Source organism: Ipomoea nil, unplaced genomic scaffold (assembly GCF_001879475.1).
Source record: "Ipomoea nil cultivar Tokyo-kokei standard unplaced genomic scaffold, Asagao_1.1 scaffold1447, whole genome shotgun sequence".
Classification (NCBI taxonomy): Eukaryota; Viridiplantae; Streptophyta; class Magnoliopsida; order Solanales; family Convolvulaceae; genus Ipomoea; species Ipomoea nil.
In genome coordinates this window covers 43,431-64,276 of record NW_017617875.1, presented here as the reverse complement: position 1 = coordinate 64,276, position 20,846 = coordinate 43,431, and the positions used below count along the sequence as shown (strand labels likewise).

Genomic DNA, 20,846 nt, shown 5'->3' with positions numbered 1-20,846 from the left:
TATATATATATATATATATATATATATATATATATATATATATATATATATATATATATGTGGCTTATGGCTATTACAATAGTTCAGTTGAAACTCTAGACTTGAGCAGAACAGTGATGTATGCTGATTGATTCATGCATAAATTTGAACTCCAGTTTCTGTAAGTTGTAACCCAAAGCAAAGGCAAAGGAAAGAGAAAGAGAAGAGAATGTAAGAAGAAGATGGTTCATATGTGATGGCTGACCAGATCTAAAGCCCAACCCTTAATTCTTGCAACAGCTTGTCAAGCCTTAATACGTACCACAAACGAACCTGTAAATTAAAATTATAAACACATAAGACTGCATCAGAAATAAGCTTTGACCTCTACGGTTTTATCAATTCATCAAGGTTTTGCTAGTGGGAAAATCAAGATATACTAGCTTGCAATCACTGGGGATAGTTTTTTTTTTTTATTTATTAAATAAATAATTTGTCCAAAAATAAAAATAAAAAGGCCCGACTTGACCCCCAAAATTTTTAATAATGAATTGACATGATCACAGAGTATTTTGTCCTTACTTCTTCCGTAAAATATTAGTAATAAATCAAATATCTAAATATAAGATAAATTGGAGAAATTCTCAAATTCAAGATAAAATTTTCAAAAGTAAGGCAATCATCTTATTATTTAAATGTACGATTCAGTGAATATTGAAGAACAATATAGAGAATCTCAAACATATTTTATGGTCAATTCTATTACTAATACTTTTGTAAATAATTAGTGTGAAACTAAGAAAGATGTCTTGTTTAGGTATGAAAATAATTTAAATAGAGATGCCAAATAATAGGCTGCTATAATTAAAAATATATAGATAGATTTTATCTGAAATTCTGATTAAGTTAGAAGTATTATTAATGTAATGCCCTAAGGTCCCAATTTTGGCAAATTAAAAATTGTACTACTTTAGTATATAGACTTATATTTATCCTTCCATACAATAGTATTAGCATGTTTCTTTGTTGAAGGATGAATATGAAATAAATCAATAATACCACAAAACAATAAAAGACACAACTTACATGCAGGCAGGTTAGATATATCTGCAGATAGTGCACAAGGAATTCCCAGATTTGAAAGTGCACCTCTGATGATTCCACAAGGCCAGGGAAATAGAGATGCATGCCTATTGCTTGTGCAGCTTTGTTCTCAGGATCTTGAATAGAACCAGAAGTTTCAAGAGATGGATCCATTGGCATCGATCCGAGATAGCCAGCGAAACCAATTATCTTGCAACACAAAGGTACCCTAGCAAGACAAAAGATCACACATAATGAGCTCATAATAGCTTAAGAAACAAGCTAGTGTGAATTCTCAAACTCACTCTGTGATTTGTCTTTAAGTTCTTAAAGAGCTCAGACCAGAAGTCTTTGCAAATGAACTTGATAGCTAGCTTCCAAATGGTGACTGAATCGAGGTCGTTCCATTGTGTATCTACAGCAATGGATAACAGGATATGAGTCTTCAGAGAAACATGAGTGTTAAAGGAGATAAACCAATATAATACATCAAACCACTTTTAGAAATTTATAGGTCTCCTAGCCAAAGTGAGATCACAACCAAATATATTACTCCGTATCAGCTAGACATGGGATAACCTAGCTTTTGAGCAGTGGGGGTCAAAAGAAGTCATTAAAATGCTTAAATGATTGAACATGTACATGCCAAGTGATCTGTCCAAAATTGATTTCACAAAGCCCAGAAAATCATATTAGCTTAATTATAAATTGCAGACATACCCAGCAAGACAAAAGGAAAAACTTGGACACTTAAAAATTACAAAATCAAGATACCCTCCTAAACATAAAAGCTTCATGATCAGGTGGACATAACATACAGAAGAGAAAGAAAAAACGTTAAGGCACAAGGACCAAAATCAATGATAGCTAGGAAAGCAAGAGAGCACTCACTCTACCAATACCAATGCAGCAACAGCTAATTAGTATTTCAATTGAGTTAGATGCCCTCAATAATGAAGCAGTTAGCACCCAGGAGCATATATTATCAGAAATGATAAATAATGCATGGAACTTCTCAACAAATTACAGATCAAACCTTAATTACTGGGAATTAGGTCAGAGATGATTGAGTTTGGGAAGAAAATCTTCCTTTACTATAGTAAAGAAAGATTGGTAAGTTGTAAGATTTTTTTTTTTTTTTCAAATTGAATAAAATTAGTATTTCCAAATATTATTTTAAAGAAAAACATTATTATCCTAATCTTTCAGCATACATATGTGAGTTTTGTGTTACGAACTACCGTGATCATTCATTCATTTCATACATATAAGCAATAATTTGTTGGAGAAGAAAAATAAATAAACTACTTATTTTTAAGGATATAAATTTCCATCTAACATAAAATGGGGAAAACCCGTCACTTTTAGCATAACTTAGGGACAAATATGGATACATGAATAATTTAGGGGGGAAAGTGCTATAAGCATATAACTCATGGAATCAAAAAAAAAAAAAAGTGTCATTTTTCCTATACAAAATATTCTTTTTTTTTTTATTTTAAAGTCAGTCTTTATTTTGGATTTTGCTGTTTTGAGAGAAACTAACTCTAACATGGCGTTTGGTTTGAGGGAATTTAAATTTCATTCCCACCTAATTACAAAGGCCATAAATTTCTTAATTTGGTTGGAAGGAATTGTAATTTCACGGAATTGTAATTCCCTTATTTTCATGGAATTAAAATCTCATGTCCCCCTGGGATTTTAATTCCATGGGTTTTAGGAAGAAAAAAAGGTAACCATGAGACAAAATTGGCAATTTATATCGTGCACCAGGACGCGCATCGCATTGCGGGCCCTGGTGCAAAACGACGTCGTTTTGATTTTTTTTTTTTTTTGGAATTCCGCTTTCCTGTGTCGATTGTTAATTTTCTTTAAAAAAAATCTCATGATTCAAAAATGTACATAATTGTATATTAAAATACACAGAATTTTATACTAAAATGCACATAATTGCATAAGAAAATACACATACTTTTTTTCAAAAGATAATACACATAATCTAAAATAATACATAATACACATAAATTTTTAACATGTATAATACACATAAACTCTTAACATAATACACATAAATTTCTTGTTTCGGATGTACGTAATTGTATAAAAAAATTGTACATAATTGTATAAAAAATGTACATAATTATATAAACAAATGTACATAATTATATACCATAATGTATATAATCGCGTCAACTTCCTACACAACTTAACATAACGACGTCATTTTTGGAGGCGCGGGGCGCACAGTGCTGTGTGCGCCGTGGTGCAGGTATAACGATTGTACAAAATTACCCTTTCCTTTTTTTAACTTAAAATTGAGGCCCACAACAACAATAGACATTTTGGACTTTATACTACTTATTTCCTTTCAATTCCTATGTATACTAAACATTGGAATTAAAATTTCTAATAATTATATTCATGTAAACCAAACTCTGGAATTTAAATTTTTACTTTATTCCTAGTAATTCATCTCCCATAGAATTACAATTCTTTTCCCACATAATTTCTTCCCTCCAACCATTAAATATTTTAATTTGTGATAAGTATAATGATAAAAATAGTTCAGTGATGGGAACAATCCAATTAAATGTTTATTATTTTTGTAATTACAAAATTAAAAGTTTAACGCTTAAAGAATTCTTAAAACTTTTTCAAATTCACCATACTAATGTTTAATTATTGACCTATTAAATTACACCGTCACTCCACTCCGACTCCCCTAAATAAAAAAGGAAATAGAAAAAAAAAAAAAAGAAAGAAGAAGTTCACTATGACTAAAGTGTCTTTCGCGGTGAATGGAAACACGCAAAAGCAACTTTTCAAGAATTCAAAGTCAATTGACTAAAACAGATCCTCGTCTACTACTTTCAACAATATAAAAAAGATCCACTAATTTCTTCTTTGGGAAAATTGCAAGTTTAGTCCCTGAGTTATAATGGTAGCGACGACTCAGTCCCTGAATTATGACCATATCCATTTTTAGTCCATCAGTTATGAGCAAAGTGTCGCATTTGGTCCCTGACCGTTAAAGCTGACGGAAAAATTTAAAAATATTTAAAATTTTAGGGATAAAGTAAGAAATTCATATTTTATTCACTTTCTTATATTGAAACCACTTTTACAACATTATTTTCAACTTCGTAGCATTCTATTTCAAAGTTCTTCAATTCCAAAGCAATTCAATAATCTTCGTATGACTTGTTAGTAACTTGAGTCTCGTATAAGGAACCTGTAACTCAGTACAAACAAGAGAACACTTGATCATTGTCTTCAAACATGTAAAACACACCATCCTAAAATTTTTTGATTTTCCTTACTAAACATAATGGTAATCAGACCATAAATTTTGAAATACATGAAGATTTCAAAATTCAAAGTTATGTTTATAACAAATTCACCAAGGGAGTAACTTGAGATTTTTAGTACATAAAAGTCTTTCGTAAGCTCTGTAGTAACTTAATCAAGAATCGTATATCTTGACAATATATGAAAATTATATTATATATATACCCATCACCTCCTCTGTCTTCTTAAAAACCAGAGTAATGAATGAAGAACCTAAGACTCAATTATGAAAATTCTAAAAACGATTATTGAGTGTTGCATATGAAAAAATTTTACATACTAAAAATTTCAAGTTATTCCGTTGGTGAATTCCTCATAAAAGCAACCTGAGAAATTTGACATCATTTTGTATCTCAAAAGTTCTAGTTTGATTACCTTTGTTGCTTAGTAAAGAAAATTAAAAATTGATAGGATAATGTGCTTCACACGTTTGAAGACAATGATCAAGTGTTTCTTTGTTTGTGCTAAGTCTTAAATTTATTATACGAGAACCAGGTTCCTAACAAGTTATGGCAAATTATGCCCTGGACCCGTGTCCACATTGAATTGTGGACACGGACCCAGAACGACGTCGTTTTTTAAAAAAAAAATGCGTCATTTAGTTAAAAAAAAAAAAAACAAATCCACGCGCGTTTTGCCGTTAACGGCGTTATTTTTTTTTTTTTGGATTATGAATGTACAGTTATGCCGTTATGAATGTACAGTTATGCAATTATGAAATTATGAACACAGAGCTCTAACATTATGAACTTACAATTATGAACATATATAGTGATAAAATTATGACCATGGAGCTTTAAAATTGTGAATATAGAGCTTCGAAGATTATGAATGTACAGTTATGGAGTTATGAATGTACAGTTATAGAGTTATGAATCTACAGTTATGGAGTTATGAATCTACAGTTATGAGATTATGAATCTACAGTATGGAATTATGAATGTACAGTTATTGATCGAATTATGAACAAAGAGCTCTAACATTATGAACTTACAATTATGAACATATAGTGATAAAATTATGAACATAGAGCTCTAAAATTGTGAACATAGAGCTTCGAAAATTATGAATGTACAATTATGGAGTTATGAATGTACAGTTATGGAGTTATGAATGTACAGTTATGGAGTTATGAATGTACAGTTATAGAGTTATGAACGTACAGTTATGGAGTTATGAATGTATAGTTATTAACATATAGTAATAAAATTATGAACATATACTCTTACAATGAAGCGGTCTGAAATTTATTATTTAAAAAAAAAAAAAAAAAAAGGAGATAACAGTGCCTAACGGCACTGTTACCCGTGTCCAGCAAGCATGCTGGACACGGGTCCAACGCATAACGATTGACAAGTTATACTAAAGTTATTGAAATGCTTTTAGAATTGAACAATCTTGAAATAAGAGGCTAAAAAGTAAAAAATAATGTTGCGAAAGTGATTTTGATATAAGAAGGAGAATAAAATGTGAATTTCCTACTTTACTCCTAAAATTTTAAATATTTTTCCGTCAATTTTAACGGTCAGGGACCAAATGCGCCACTTCGCTCATAACTGAGAGACTAAAAATGAATACGGTCATAACTTAGGGACTGAGTCAGAACTTGGGTATAACTCAGGGACCAAAGATGCAATTTTCTCTTCTTCTTTTTACAATAATAATAATAATAATAATAATAATAATAATAATAATAATAATAATTCCTTACTTTTTGAACCCACTAACATGATTTTGATTATATGCAAGTATGCAAAATCGGCTTTTGTTTAAAGGGGAAAACCGGAAAATATAATGGCCCGTTTGATACACTGTAATTTGGTTGTAAAAGAATTGAAGTTCATTGAAAGTTTAAATTATATTATTTGGTTAGAGACTTGGAGAGTTCTCTACTCTCATCTCTATCTCTAGTTCTCTACTCTCCGTTTCCACCGGCGATTGTAAGGAGAAGGACCACTGCATAAAATTAAGCAAAAGATGCAGTAACCCATTGAAGTATACTGTGTATATGGCAAATGGCAAATGGCAAATGGCAAATGGCAAAGCATAACTTCTGGTTAAATTTGCTTATTTGCATAATTTGGTTGTTATTATTATTATTATTATTATTATTATTATTATTATTATTATTATTATTATTATTATTATTATTATTATTATTATTATTATTATTATTATTATTATTATTATTATTATTATTATTATTATTATTATTATTATTATTCACTACTGAAATTTATGGAATTTCCGACCACCTGAAAATGATCTTAAATAAAATTGATACCAAAAAATGTCGGAAATAGCAACAAAGGTTCCAAAAGTGGTCGGAACAAGGCTTTCGACTTGATTTAAGATCACTTTCAGGTGGTCAGAAATTTCATAATTTCCAGTAGTGATTATTATTATTATTATTATTATTATTATTATTATTATTATTATTATTATTATTATTATTATTTCAGTCATTGTGTCATTTCTTATCTTTCAATTCCGTGTACTCGGCTACTCTCTCCTGCATACCAAACACTATAATTTAAATTTTTATTTTATTTTCACCTTATTTTTTTTATCACCGAATTATAATTTCTTTCCCTCATAATTCCTTCCTTCCAACCAAACGCTTTCTAAAAGAACGAATTCAATAAAATTTTATTTTAGCACCTACTATTTTCTCTGTGGAGTTAATGGTCTCTTTAATGATTTGGAGTTAATGGTCTCTTAATTGGCCTAGAGAAGGATCAAGGTGGGGGCGGGGCCCCCAAAACACCCTCCGCTCCTCATACCCACTCCATTCTTGTTCAACCCACTCCATTCTTGTTCAAAATTTTAATCGGCAAGAAATTTCTATCTTTGGTCAATCGAATAATTATTATTTTATGTTTTTTGCCCTCTCACAATGAGCGTTTCATTTAATATTATGAAAATTACATAATTGCCACCGCCTATTTCATTAAAGCTCAAAGGCTTAGATCATCTAATTTTTTTTAATCGAATGGCCATATTCTGTGCGCATTTTTCACCTAAGGATCAATTTTTTTTCTCTCTCTCTCTCTCAATGTACAACATTGAATGCTATGCTATGTATATATTTTGACTAAATAATTAACCAAAGTTCATGTTAAATTTTATATTGTATTTTTTTAATACATTCTAACATATTCATAATATTGTTCAACATTTATGCCAACTCTACTTGGGATGGGTTCGAACCTAAAACCTTCATTATGGAAGCGATAAAATTGTGCTCTAGAAGCACTCTTGAACTCATCAGTAAGATAACTTTTGACTTCTTATGATAAACCCTTAGTAATCAAGTCTGTTGTGTTTACCTTAGTACAGACTTTCAACTTTATCAAGTCTATCTCAATGTAGACTTTTAACACGGGCAAATCTATCTCAATATAGACTTTTATATGTATATCAATTCTATCTCAATATAGACCTTTAACACTGATAAGTCTGTCTCAATATAGACTTTTATGTATGTCAAGTCTATCTCAATATAAACTTTTAATTCTTATAAGTCTATCTCAACATAGATTTTTATGTCTGTCAAGTTTATCTCAATATAAACTTTTAACTTTGTCAAGTCTATCTTAGTGTAAACCACCTTTAAAGGCTACAGAGTTTTTAAAGACATAAATTTGGTGTAACTCTTTTCATAATTTCGTTTGACCACAGAAGTGATATCTGTCATGATGAACTCTTTACCTCAATAGTCTTAACCCCATCTCTCTTGATGTTTCAAGGAAGGTCTTTCAGTTTAGACCTTTTTTTGGAGGATTTGCAATATAATATTCCTCTCTAATTTTATATACTCCATTGTGACTACTTCGTTAGCAATCAACTGTTATGCAGACTCATGTCTGACTCTTATGTGTCTTCTCTTCCCATTGTAGACATTATGCTTTGCAACGCTAACGACATTTTGTGGATCACAATGTATATGTACTGAAGGTGTTGGACACCCCCACAATTGCACATCTATCAACATATTTCTTAACCAGTTAGCTTCTTAGTTTGCTAGATCAAGTGTTATGAATTCTGTTTCCATAGTTGATCTAGCTATGCAAGATTGATTTGGTGGAACATCACGAAGTGGTTTCACTACACATTGTGAACACATATCCACTGGTGGCCGGTTTTGACATCATGAAAGTCATTGACCCAGTTGGCATCACAGTACTCTTCTATGACTGCTGGAATCTTGAATAGTCAAGACCCTAGTCCATGGTGCCTCTGAGGCACCGAAGCACTTGTTTTAGTGCTTTCCAGTGCAAATCACTTGGGTTATGTGTATAGCAACTAAGTTTATTCACTGTAAAAGCAGTATATGGTGTAGTGTAGTGTAGTTCATTAAGAATATCATGCTTTCTATGACTTTAGCATACTCTTCTTGGGATACAGAGCTCTCATAAATCTTCTTTAAGTGTTTTGCCTTAATCATAGGGAATGTTAGCATGCTTCTCATATATTTTAGCCCAATTGAACCTCTGAATGCCCATGAGTGCTCTAGAAAGATAGCACATTATCTTTCATAAAATGTGGTGAACCCTTTTCACTCAAAATGGGTATGAAATCATTAAGAGCAATTTATGCTCACCCTCTAAAATGTTAAGCGGTGAACCCATTAAGTCCATCTCGGTAAGACCACCCGTCTCATAGGATTATGAATTTATTAAGAGCTGAAGCTCAACCTCTCAAGTACACATATCACAAGAATGACTAATAATTATACTACTTTGTGATTCTTTCTATCAACAACTCAATGACTAATCTTCATAGTTAGTATTCTATTAGAGTAAGTCGATTCTCTCGATCAAGGCTTACATACACTGTGATGAGTACTTCATTTACTAACAAATAGTTCACTTGAGATTTTCATGCTTAACATGAAACATATCATTATTCTCAGTATTACAGAGATTTATAAGGAAGACATATAAAGAGATAATTTCCCCCACAAAGCAACACTAACAAATACTACTTGAACTCTTACCCAAACTATTCACACTTAGTTCAAGCATACTCAATGGTTGAATATATTTCAACGACTTTGATTACCACAAATCACCATAATTAAAAGTAGGAGGAGTTATAGGTTTTCCAAAGTAACTTAACCAAGATTTTAAATAATGGATGTAAATACTCATTGCCAGTAAGCCAAAGAAATAATATAATCCTTTTGGCTTGCTACTTAATTTAGGGTGAGTAACATAATCAGAAATCCCACATAATATTCTTGAGAAAAATAAATATCATATCCAAAGAATATATTCAAACTGACATTTGTTAAAAATTAATTTATCTACAGAAATATCAACAAGGTGAGTTCAACATATAATAGCTTAAACATTTAAAGTTACTAGTACACAAGCCAAAGAATAATCGCAAGGGTTCATACGAACAACATAGAATTCATCAATAATCCAACGAATATCAATATTGGATCTTCACCACGAATCAAGACTCAAAAACCTAACCATTAGGCTCTTAATACACCGCTCTAGACTTACGCAACATCAACAAATACACATGAAAATGATGGAAGGAAAATACAAGGATTCACGAAGCCAATTAACACCGTACCAGTGGGGGGTTTGGGCGGGTACAGAAGGACCTGCCAAACATCCCTGCGGGTACCGGCGGGTGGTTTAAGTGGGTCCTCCAGTACAAGCCTGAACCCCCTTCTAGGCCTGGCGGATGGTTTCGTCGAGTGTGCCACTACACGACCGAAGCCCCCTCTAGGTCAAACCTGTAGCAAAAACAGTCCGGGAAAAATGTCTAGAACATGCAATCCAACTCCAAACTCAACAAAGACTTGATCGAACAACAAATATGACTTTGGATAGAAGAAATGACACCACAACACAAGTTTACACCTATCATACAAGCTCTAAAGAAGCATAAACACAAGAATATGCTCACATACAATAAGATCATCATGAATACACATTGTATAGTTAAAAATAGGTTTTCATGGACATAGGGTTACCTCTTACCAAAGTAAAAACCTCAAATCTTCTCCAAGATCACTCTAGCATGCCATCCTCCACATGATCTTCATTAAAAGACCCCAAACCCAACACATAAAGGAAATAAAACTTAAATAAGTGAAGGAACCTTTTAATAGAAGATGTAAATAGGTATATATTACCCTTTCCTATGCTTGATGAAGAAAGAAGGTGAAGTCTTGGTTAGTTATCTTGAGTGGAAAATGAAGAACACTTTTGGTAGGGAAGATGAGTGAAAGTGGCGTGGGAAATGAAGGAGTAGGAAATAGTGATTTAGGTTTTGTTTCTAGCTAAGGAGTATAGATACACTAGTGTGTATACACTAAGTTATAAGATAATTGTTTTGAGACATAAGTTTAAGTAGAATAGATTTTGAAAGAAAGAGTAGGAATTAGATTTGGGCTTCATCATATATTATAAATTGTAACTTGGGCTCACAAGGTTTATTAAGTTTGGCTAAGGAACATATACATACATACATACATATATATATATATATATATATATATATATATATATATATATATATATAAAATAGTACTCCGTATTTAATAAGGGTTCATTTATGTGAATTCATTCAAGGCTTAGGGAATTGGGCCAAAATTAGTCTCTAGGCTAGTTTGAAGGTAAATAACATAAGAGGATTAAATTTGTAAGTGGAAGGATTAAACCCATACTTAGGAAAATATTTGTAGAGATTGATTGAAGTTTTAGAATAAATTTCGGGGTGTCACAGTTCAGCTTTATAGTGCATATTATTTTCCCTAAAAGTGCATATTGTTCAGTCTTACAGTGCACATTGTTTATTCTTCTAGTGCATTTTTTCATTGCTTTAAGTGCATTTTTTTTGTTCATTTAGATGCATACCTATATAGCATTATGTGCCTATTTATATTACTCTAGGAGCACAATTATATATATATATATATATATATATATATATATATATATATATATATATTGTAGTGCATTTTTTTATTCCTTCAAGTTTACCTAATAATTTCTTTTTTGAATTGAAAAATAGGTCTATGCCGCAACATTGTAGAGAAACTACACTTGCTTGGCTCAATTATTGTTGAGGTGATTGAGTTGGCTCAAAAACCACCACCAGCTATCCTTGAGAATGAAAATTTTAAATTGATGCACAATGCAACTCATAAACTTCTTGGAGCTGGAAAAGGGCGGGCCAGGTGAAACTTGTATACAAGAAGAAGTTGAAGCATCCAATATAATAGTCAAGATTCATTTTGGTGCAATCCGGAGAATATTGTTGCTTTGGACAATGCTATCTTAAGGAGGCAAGAGTATTTGAAAACGGTGGCTGATATGCCAAGTTTCAGTCTTGGAGAAGAGTCATTATGGGTTGATGTAGTTAATATTTCTAGTCACTACCAGGATGAAGGAGGAGCATCTCACCAAGCACTACAGGCCATGAGGAAGAAGGAAAGAAAGATAGAGAGAAAGATTTTTTATAGAGGAGATCGACGAGAGGTAATGATGATGGAGCATCTCGATCACCAAGTGGCCAATCCAAGCACTACAGCTCCTCCTTCATGGCAAAGTGGCCAATCCAAAATGTTCATCCAAGCACTACATCTATCTCACCAAAAATGTTCATCAATTACATGAAGTCGAAGGGTTTAGAGTCAAAATCAAAGTGTTTCAATGCAATCAATCCAGTGAGGCTGAGAATGTCAAGGAGAGACTCCAAGAACAAAGAGGATTGTGGCGTATTTGTAATGCACCACATGGAAACCTACATGGGGAATGGAGCTCGAGATTGGGATTGATTTGTGGACTTCAGAGGGATAATAAAAGCCAACTGGATCGTCTTCAGGTGAAATACATTGTTGCCATCTTGTCTGCCCAGAATATATAATGAAGTACGTACGGAATGAAAACAAGTCCAAAGTTTTGAAGTTTTTTAAGAAGGAATGAGTGTTTGGTGAATCTTTGATGGATATATGACTTTGACAATTTGTTTTTTGTGCTCAATGTTTATTTGTAATTAGAAGTTAATTTTTGTATTGTAAGTGACAAATTACTAATCATTTTTTAATTTTCCTGCCAAGTTATCTGCTTATGTGCATTAATATTCTATTTCCAATGCTCATTGTTTATCCTATCAGTGCACAGTGTTTAGGCTTACATACAGTGCTCATTGTTACATAGATGTAATTTCAGTTTTATGAATTTAGTGCATATTATTGTGGCTTCCATAGCACAATTTTATCACCACCAGTGCATTTTTATGGCTAATCAAATAAATCTTAATAGAAAATGTTTTGGGCCGGGGTGTGGGGGGCCCTTAGGATTGGGGTTCAGCCTTTTGGAAGAATGTAATATACTTCTTAATTTTATGAAATGATGTCTATGAGTTTAAAATAGGAAATCTATTTAAAAAATAATAATAAAAAACATGGAAAATAGTCCATCATTTATTTAAAAGGTTTTAGAACACATTGTTGTCTCAAAGAACATATTTCACTACAAGAAAAATGCACATAGACAACACTAGAAAGACAACAGTTTTTAAGAAAAGTGTTGTCTTTTGTATAAAAGACAACAGTTTGGTCCAAAACCGTTGTCTTTGATGCAACACTTTTGTCAAAGACAACGGTTTTTACTTAACCGTTGTTATAAGTGTGTTGTCTTTGTGCATTTTGTGAAAAGACAACACCACAACGACAACGGTTTTTTAAAACCGTTGTCTATGTGCGTTTTTTTTAAATAAGACAACGGTTTTTTTAACTGTTGTTGTTGGTGTGTTGTCTTTAAGCGCACTGGAATACACAACACTAGAAAGACAACGGTTGTTTAAAACCGTTGTCTTTGTGAGCTCTTTTTTTTTAAAAAGACAACAGTTTTATTTAACCGTTGTCGTTGGTGTGTTGTCGTTAAGCGCACTCGAATACACAACACTAAAACGACAACGGTTTTATATAACCGTTGTCGTTGCGCGTTCTTTATTTGTTTAAGACAACGGTTTTATTTAACCGTTGTCTTTGGTATGTTGTCTTTAAGCGTATTTGAATACACAACACTACAAAGGCAACAGTTTTAAATAACCGTTGTCTTTGCGCATCATTATTTAACAGGTATATAAAATAAAAACAAGGATGTTAACAACAAGAATTGAACTTATGACCTCAAACTTAACAAGTAAGCAATCTATCCAACTAAGCAACACAAACTCTTATGCCTAAAGGTGCAACATCTGGTATATAACTGAGTTGCTTCTGTGTTGTTTGTGAAAACCAAAACCACAATTTTAGAAAATAGTCGAAGAATTCCCCCTAAGAAGAATAGAACTTAAGATCTCTAATCTCTAACATAATAAACTAAGCTAAACCCACCAAGCCACACTAACACTTATGTATTTAAGTGCAACATCTAGTATATTACCAGTTTGCTTATGTGTTGTCTTTGAGAACCAAGACAATGATTGCATAAAATAGGTTAAGAATGCCACCATAAAAGATAGAACCTAAGACCTTTAACATAATAAACAAAGCTAAATCCACCAAGCCATACCAACTCTTGTGTACTAAAGTGTTACACTTTATGTTTTACCTATAATTTAACAGAGAAAGAATACAATTCAAAAGTTAATTTAATAGTTCTATTTTCGTTCATATTTAAATATAAAATTATTCACCAGAATTTCAAAGTAAATTTATTAAAGTTTTATTTTCAATTATATTACAATTACGACCAATCTATGAATTCAAAAAAATAATAATAATTATCAAGTATAAAAAACAATATGGGGTGGTGTTCATAATGGTGCGGGATGATGTGTAGGGGTTAAGGGTTGTATGATAGGGGCCGGGGTTGGTAATCGACACTTCCGGCTAGCGCATGACTGACAAGGTTAGCTATATATATGTTAGTAATCGACCATTCCGACTAGCGCATGACTAACAAGGTTAGCTATGTTGGTAATCGACCCTTCCGGCTAGCGAATGACTAACAAGGTTAGCTATATGTTGTTAATCGACCCTCCCAGCATGCCCGGGACACGTTGAGAATGGATATGAAAGAGTAGTTGATCGATGCCGTACAGTTAGCTATATCCCATTTCTTTTGCCGCGATTTTAATTAGCTCTATGTTCATAATTACCAAACTATATATTCATAATTTTTGAATTGAAATGCATATTCATAATGATTGAATAACTCTGATCTATATTCACAATTACTGAACTTTATGTTTATAATTTGCGATGTTCATATTCCCAAGTGTTGATAACTATACAGTTTAGAAATTATGAATCAACAATACAGAAATTATGAATCTGTAGTATAGAAATTATGAATTTACTGTATAGAAATTATTAATCTATACAACTGTATTTAAATTAGAAATATACTGTATAGAAATTATGAATCTACATTATAGGGAAATGGGACGTGATCTTTGTATTTGGGTCGCCAGTCTAGGCTTGTACCTCGGGCTTTATACGTACTATTTTGGACCTATCACCACGAGCTATAAAGCTAATATTTTCTTGTCCCCCGTTCTGTACCTATATACCTGGTACTCAATCATTATTGCATGGACCATGGTCCACACAATTGTGTGGACCATAACTAACAAAATACATTTTTAATATACTAAGGGTACATTATTTATGTACTTAATGTACATTTTTCAAAAGTACATTATTTTATATAAAACTACTATTTTGGACCTAGCGTCCCGAGTAATAAAGCTACTATTTTCTTACCCATGTTATATACCTATATACCCGATTTATGGTGGATCCGGTCCCTATAATAAATCATCAATATAGTTATTTAATTTGTAAAAAAATGAAGATTTAGTATAAAATAAAAATAAAACTTTCGTTATTTTGCTTATTATATTAGATATATATGTTATTCTTTAAAAGAAATAAAAGTTAAAATAATTTTGACTTTAATATATATTAGATATATATGTTATTCTTTAAATGTTGAATTTCAAAACTTGCACAATTTGTAAAAAATCTTCTTCCCTCTCAAATAAAATAATTCCCTCTTTGTAAATTTTGACTTCATTTGAATATTAACACTAAAGCGCCAAAGAAGGAATTAAAACACAAAACAAAACTAATTTTGCCAAAACACTTCAGCGCAAACACACAAAACCACCGTCGCCTCCCAGTGTCGAAGTCCAGAAGATACCGCCCTCGCCTCCGACAGTGCCGTCGCCGCCTCCAACCTCTGCCGTCGTCGCCGTCTCCAACTCCCGCCGTCGTCGTCGTCTGCAACTTCCGCCGTCGTCGCCGCCTCCAACCTCCGCCGCCGTTGCTGCATCATCCCTCCAGGTTAGTCCTCAATTTTTTTAACCCTAATTCCTAATTTCTTTATTGTATTGTTAAATTTTCCATATGTGAAAGCTATGAGTGTTCTTGGCTATGATTTTGTCTACCCTATGTTTTAGTATTTTACTAGGCATATAGCTTTAGTTTGATTTTGGCTATGATTTTGACTGAGTTGATTTTCTGTATATGAATTATGAAACCTGGGCTGTACGAGTAGTAACTTTTAGTTTTGCTAAAATCCCTAGTTATTTGCTTCATCATACTTTTAGAATTAAACATTTAAACCTTACTTTTAACCTTAATATAATAAGCACTGAAGTTTAACAAGATCACTTTTCAAGCAGAACTACTAGTGCTGTCTATTTAGCATTTGTTCATGTCAATTAAAAAGAAACATTTGCTTTACTCATTTATATGATTAAAAATTTAATCTGTCAAAAAGATTTATACAGGTTCATAAATAAAGTAAGAAGCAAAATGTACTTTGAGATGCAAACACTATATTTTCTAAACCACTCTGAATTTTGATGTTTATAGAAAAAACCACAGCTTACTACTTGCATCTAATAACATTCTAATTATGTTAATTCTGTGTGTTCAACATGAAATATTATTGAAATAATTTGGAGAACTTGTATGATGTGAACAAAACTAGCATGTCCAACAATTAGATAAAGGAAACAAAAAGGGTTATTTTGGAAATTTTACAAAGTTGATCCAATATTCTGATCTGGTTTTTGATTCTTAAAAGCTAATGTCCAGAGATATCTCTTATCCAATCATAGCAATAATTCTTTATTATCCTTATAGCGAATCATCTCTTTTTTCTCTTCTTGTTTGCTTTTATAAATGCTCTCAAACTGGCACATCAGGCAGGGCTGTATCTTCATCACCGCATTGGGCCTTATATTTGTGGAGAATGGAATTATGGGTAAGATTATTTTATATGCATATACATTTAGTTATATATGATCATGTAAAGTGGGATCCTAGCTTAATTGTATGAATTGTGGTGCAGGGGATTCCCTGTTTGGCTAAAATTTGTGCCTGGGATTGAGTTTAGAACAGACAATTAGCCTTTTAAGGTTGTCTACTTAATTAATTTGTTCATATATATTTTGCTATATATTCTGGTTTACTAAACTATGGTGATTACAACAAGGTGGGTATGCATCGGTTTGTTGAAAAAATTGTGAACATGATGAAAGTGGAGAAAATGTTTGAACCTGACGGTGGACCTATTATTATGAATCAGGTTAGAATTGAAGCTAAGGAAGAAGATGGATTATATTATATATTGGCTTAATTGTATAACTATTATTGTCTTTGTGTTTACTGCAGATTGAAAACGAGTATGGACCAGTGGAGTATGTTATTGGTGCCAAAGGTAAAGCTTATAGAAAATGGTTTTCACAAATGGTTCAATTCTACCTGATTCAACAAATGGTTGAAGCTAGGTTTTTTTTTTTTTTTTTTTTAAATTTTTTAAAATTTCATTCTTTCGATTTATTATTACATAATCTGAATAATCAACAATATATATGAAGGGCTATTAAAATGGTCCATGCGTCCTCTACGAATGGAAAGAAAGGACGCAGTAAAACTGCTTGGGAAATTGTCAAGGTAATTTCATATTTTTAACTATATAAGTGTTTGTATATAGCTAAATTGTAATGCAAATATTATTTAACATTCGTAGGCTCCTCGTCAACCGGATAGTAACCAATGCGGTTTCTTTGTCATGGCGTACATGAAAACTTTAATTGAGAATATGCCAGACTTCGATGATAAAATTCTGTTCAAGCACTGGTATATATGTACATGAAAATTCTGTTTGAAGTGAAAATCTGTTTGTATGTGCATATATAAGTGCATTAGGTGATTATTTAAAATGAGCATATAGTCATGAAATGAAGAATCATGTGAGCTTAACTGTTTGTATGTGCATAAGTGAATCAGTGTGCTGTTCTGATTTGTTGTTCATTGAAATTATATGGTCAGCAATTATTTTCTTAATGTCTTACCTTTTTTGGTGATGAATAATGATAATTCATCTCTTATCTTTCCTTTTTGGAAGACTGGAAAGCATACTGTATTGATATATACAAATTAAAGTGTGCTTAATCTTTGTGGTTTGGTGTTAAGTGCCAAAATCCTGCCTGCCAAAATCCTTATATACAAATTAAAGTGTGCTTGTGGTTTGGTATTGATATTTTTGGTTGCAGTGGCATTATATAGAGGATGCAATGTGTTTTATTTTGCTTGGGCCTTGAGGAAGAAAAAAATAGAAAGTAGGCAAAGCATGACTGGTAGATTGATAAATGCCATCCATCCCACATGGTAGTTGTCAATTGGGGGCATTTGTATTCATATTAGGAAAGTATTGCCAATGCATTGATTTTACTCGAATACACTCTAGTATGCCATTTTAGTGTTTCCTGTCTAGCTTTTTTGTACTATAACCTTCCAGATTGGAGAGCTTTCCGAATTACTCCTAACTTATTTTGCATTTCATTGCAAATTATTTATATCTATACTAATTTATTTTCTTACTTTTTACATGTAGTTTCAACAAGTTGATTATGACAAAGCGGTTATTGATCTGGTGCGTGCTGAATGGGCCGATATTCTATCAAGTCATATAGAGTAGGTATGATTTGGTCATTAGAACGTTGTGATCATTTGGACTTGAATTGGTTAGTGGAATTTTTTTTTGTGTAGTAGTATTATGACTTGGATGATAATTAGAATTGGTCATGGAAGTCTTTTGACTTGTTATTTTGAACCTTATTAGCTTGTGCACAATTATGTAACTACATTTTGCAACATATGGTGAATGGATAAATTATTATTTTTATATGATTATAATTTAAGCAGGTGAAAAACGATTAAAAACCGTTGTCTATTTTACAACAGACAACAATTAGAAACCGTTGACTTTTCTACAAAAGACAACAGTTTATGGGTGTGACAAAAGCGATTTCAACAACACACAATAGACAACAGTTTATAACTGTTGTCTTTTAAAGAAAAGACAACAGTTAATAACCGTTGTCTATGTGCATGACTTTTAACAACACCGGTTTCAACAACACTTAATAGACAACGGTTAAAAAACCGTTGTCGTTGGTAGAAAAGACAACAGTTAATAACCGTTGTCTATGTGCGTGACTTTTAACAACACCGGTTTCAACAACACTTAATAGACAACGGTTAAAAAACCGTTGTCGTTGGTAGAAAAGACAACGGTTAATAACCGTTGTCTATGTGCGTGACTTTTAACAACACCGGTTTCAACAACACTTAATAGACAACGGTTAAAAAACCGTTGTCGTTGGTAGAAAAGACAACGGTTAATAACCGTTGTCTATGTGCGTGACTTTTAACAACACCGGTTTCAACAACACTTAATAGACAACGGTTAAAAAACCGTTGTCGTTGGTAGAAAAGACAACGGTTAATAACCGTTGTCTATGTGCGTGACTTTTAACAACACCGGTTTCAACAACACTTAATAGACAACGGTTAAAAAACCGTTGTCGTTGGTAGAAAAGACAACGGTTAATAACCGTTGTCTATGTGCGTGACTTTTAACAACACCGGTTTCAACAACACTTAATAGACAACGGTTAAAAAACCGTTGTCGTTTCTAGAAAAGACAACGGTTAAAAAACCGTTGTCTATGCGCGGGACTTACAACAACACCGGCTTCAACAACAGAAATTATACCCCTACGACAACGGTTATTAACCGTTGTCTATGTGCATTTTTCTTGTAGTGTTTGTAAGTGTACAAGATAGTACACATTAGATTGGCTAATTTATTAGTTTATTTTATTAATGTGTAATACTAATTAAAATTGATTTGTAATTAGTATTATTGGACCAAGTTAAAATGTGTGGTGGAGATTTATTGTTAATGAATTGGACAAAGAAGCAAGTCTGAAGATCTCAATTAATGAATGAGTGGTTGAGAAGAATTCAAGCCACATATGAAGCTACAATCAAGGCTTGGTGAAATGGGAGTTGCGTACAGTATATAAGGAAGGGAAAACGAAAAAGGAAGTTGCCAATTCTGAAATTCTGATCTCATATGCAAGCTTCCTACATTACTGCTTTAATATTGATTATATTATTTGTGATTTAAATCTGTACTGCAAATCAGTACCTGTGACAGCTGAAGTGCTACACCAAAGATGGTTATGGCATGCACGGTTCAGTCCTGAGTAGGTGTTTTAGAAGAGTTGTAGTGGTAAAGGCTGTGAGCCATTTGTAGTTACCTCTTGTAATACTCTGTGGTGAACTTCTAGTGGATTGGGCAGACGTGGGTTGCCCCGCAGACGTAGGAGAAGGAGCTCCGAACTGCGTAACAATTCTACTGTGTCTTTACTTTATTTACGCTTTCAATTTCGTTATTTATACGTTGATTAAATTGATTTAATTAAACAGCGAAATTGTCTCGTAACATAAAATCAAGTAGAATCCTTAGTGTTAAATTGATTTCAAGATACACGGGCTTTTTCAATTGGTATCAGAGCCTCCAGACTTAAGTTATTAGTCTGACGATCTGGCTACTCCGTGCCCCTTGATCTCAATCCTTCAGCGGTTAGTATTATTATTTCTAATTCTGTTAAATTGTTCGATCTCACGGGTTATTGAGTGTTACAGAATGGAGCACACTAAAGCTCTTCCCCAGCTAGTCGGTGACAACTATGCGTATTGGAAGGTGCGCACACGCTCTCATCTCAAAGCACAAGGTGAAGCAGTATGGTGTATCATTGTAACAGGCTGGGAACATCCAACCAAAGCCAGTACCAGTGAGGATGAAACTCGAGTGACGAAACCTGAAAATGAATGGACCCAAGCTGAGAAAACAAGTGCTGGACACAACGATAAGGCACTAGATATTATTTATGGGCTAATTCATGAAAGTCAATTCCCTATTGTTGCAGGCCATGATTCAGCTAAAGGCGCATGGGAAGCACTAGAGGCTACCTACGAAGGCACATCGTCGGTAAAACAATCGAAACTGCAACTGGTACAGTCAGACTTCGAGGAGCTCCGAATGAATGAAGATGAAACCATCGTGACCTTTCACACTCGTGTGCAAGAGC

The 20,846-nt window shown here is 32.7% G+C and overlaps 1 long non-coding RNA gene and 1 pseudogene across 1 annotated transcript; one reads left to right on the top strand and one right to left on the bottom strand.

The window, feature by feature from the left end:
• Positions 1 to 103: 103 nt before the first annotated feature.
• Positions 104 to 15,728, bottom strand: LOC109188614 (annotated as a pseudogene).
• An 874-nt stretch (positions 15,729 to 16,602) lies between these two features.
• Positions 16,603 to 17,525, top strand: LOC109188636. The gene is made up of 6 exons (XR_002055468.1): positions 16,603 to 16,664; positions 16,752 to 16,818; positions 16,896 to 16,988; positions 17,075 to 17,120; positions 17,281 to 17,356; positions 17,433 to 17,525. It is a non-coding gene; the product is annotated as an uncharacterized LOC109188636 (long non-coding RNA).
• Positions 17,526 to 20,846: the final 3,321 nt, after the last annotated feature.